Source organism: Protobothrops mucrosquamatus, unplaced genomic scaffold, assembly GCF_001527695.2.
Source record: "Protobothrops mucrosquamatus isolate PMUCROS unplaced genomic scaffold, P.Mucros_1.0 scaffold387, whole genome shotgun sequence".
Taxonomy (NCBI): domain Eukaryota; kingdom Metazoa; phylum Chordata; class Lepidosauria; order Squamata; family Viperidae; genus Protobothrops; species Protobothrops mucrosquamatus.
In genome coordinates, this window is record NW_015386719.1 from 751695 (window position 1) to 754405 (window position 2711).

Below are 2711 nucleotides of genomic sequence, written 5' to 3' on the forward strand. Positions count from 1 at the left end.
AACATCAAAACAATCATGACACTTTTTCAAATCTAAGACTGAATTTGTATCAGTTCTAGGACATACAGTACAAATACAGTAGCCCAATATCAATTCTATTTTTAATCACCAGATGGCAGACCTCTGTAGAAAAGATAGCTGCACAGTGGCACAAATTTGCATTGTTTTTAATAAATAGCAATTCTTGTAGTTCCATTAGCAATGGAAGAAAAGAATAAAAAAATATGCAAAAGTACTGCAGTATTTGAAAACTGTGCAAAAGAGAGAATTGCAACTGTTGAAACAATGCAACATGTGGCCTTAAACAATAACAAAATTAGTTCTGAAAGAATAGATTACATCCAAGATATTTAGCAGTAGCACAAAAATGAGTAAAATCATATTTGAAAAAAGGAATGGCATACGGCCTCAACCCTAAAGCTGTGCCAGTAGAGAAACAAATATTATGCACAAACTGGAATTGTGTCATTGGTGACCCTGGAAATAATGCATCATCAAATCCATGTGAACAACATACTATTGTATTCCTTCCATCTCCCATATCAAGTGTATAAAACCAGAAATATTGAAATTCTATTTAATCAATGGGGTTTTCATGCATATTTTGAAATCCCAAGGTTTGAAAAATCTTCAGTGGAGCTATAGTTGGATGGATTTAGGAATTGGCCACAAATAGCCCACTTTCTTAGGAATTGGCCACAAATAGCTCACTTATGAACTATTTGTACTTTAATTAGCGATCTTTCGAGGCTTCAACAAGATTCAGGGAGAAAATATATTTGGTAAGTCTCCTGTTTGGCCATTAGCAGAATTATAATGAAAGGAGTGTGTCATCCTGGAAAAGCCCTTCTGTTGTGGATAAAATTTGGGAAACTCTTGTGGAGAGATACACAGAGAAGCAATTCTTAAAAGATGCCAGAAGTACAGAGAATAATTCTTCTTTCTAATAAACCCTTTCCTCCTTTATACTATGGCTGAATTCCCCCCCCCCCCGAAAATCCAGTTGAATACTAAACGCTGTTAACAGAAATTAAGGCTGGTTTAATTCTTTGTCTTGCTTTGTTCAATGCCATAGTCTTGCTCTTTTAAAAATTGTCATCAGTTTACACTAATCAGCAATTTTTCTTTCTTTCTTTCAGCAAAAATGAAGAAACCAGAGCAAATTTTATTTACCACAATCTCAAAAACAGCAGCAGAATAATGAAGAAAATAAGGATCTTTCAGAAATCCAAGGGTTTTTTTTAGAAAAAGGAAGCAACAATTTTCATGGAATAGCTACATTTGCTGTTTCTACTACAACCCAGTAAGACATCCATGGCACCATCAAAGTCAGACAACTTGGGCTGATGTAAAAAGCTGAGCAGGTTGAACCTGATTAGTGTTTAGATAAGGGATCATTAGGAAATATCAGAGCTGTGGACATTACTGGGAACTTGAAAACACATCCTGGAAGGAGGCAGTAGAAAACTACGCCTGAAAAGAAAACTACATGGACATTGCCGTAAAATTGCTGGTTGCTGAGCTTGACTCGAAGACTGTTCTCCGTGGACCATACAGACTCTTAACGTGGGGAAACATGCAAACATTTGTGCATGCACACACACACACGACTCTAAAAAGAAAGACAAACTAAAATGGCTTAAGCTGTGTATTTTTTTTTATTTTTGGCAATAAATAAAATATATATTCTGTCTATATGTGATTTATAGATAGAATTTTATCTCTTGATTTCTTTTTTCAGTGTCACGAGAATTTCAGTTTCCCTTTAAGGATTTTCCCCCTTGAAATAAACTGTATCTGCTAAGACTCAATAATACAAGAGGGAAAGATGGTAAATTTCTACCAGGCACCAGGCTCTTTAGTCTAACGTGGTCCTCCTGGCCATTTGTCTCTGAGTTATTATTACCCTTTCTCAATCAATCGGCTCCTTCAAAAACCTTGAAATTGCAAAAACCCACCATTGCAAAATCAGCACTGGCCTATACTGTCCCTCCTGACTGATGGGTTCGTACTTGAATATTAATCTTGATAACAAAACTGGAGCTAGATTGACAAGTCTATTAAAAAAAACCTGAAATAATTACAGCACCTTAATGACAATGTTCACAAAGCGGTTATAATGAAGATCCCAAACTGATACCCTGTTCTAATCAGATTTAGCCATAAAGTTAACCCAGAAAAATGGGGTTTCCTCAATAAGCCATGGTTAAGCCTACTATGTACAAAGTACATGTTTTACAAACAGAAGATTCCATGTTAGCACCTCCACTTAAAGGGATCTGAGGCAACAAGTTTGGAAAGACCATACAATGTCACCACTAATGACATCATCAGTGCAGAGGAGACCAATTCGACTTCATATTTGTTACAGTCATATCCTGCCTTTCATTCAGAAGCTCAAGGCAGCAACTCAGCTGAATTTGATCACTGTGTAGAGCAGGGGTGTCAAACTGCCAGCCTGCAAGCCGGTTGCATCATTTGGATGCCGCGCCCACCGACAATGCAAAAAAGTCACAATACGTCACGTGATGCGACGAGTTTGACACCCGTGGTGTAGAACAAGTTCACACCTGACAGTGCAAGGGAAGAAGCCAATAGGAAGCAAGAGAATAGCAAGCAAGATCCCTGGGATCACTACCCATCAAAAACTGGGAATACCAAAGAATGATCAATTTCACCTTTCACGTTAACAATGAATAATATCACTGAGA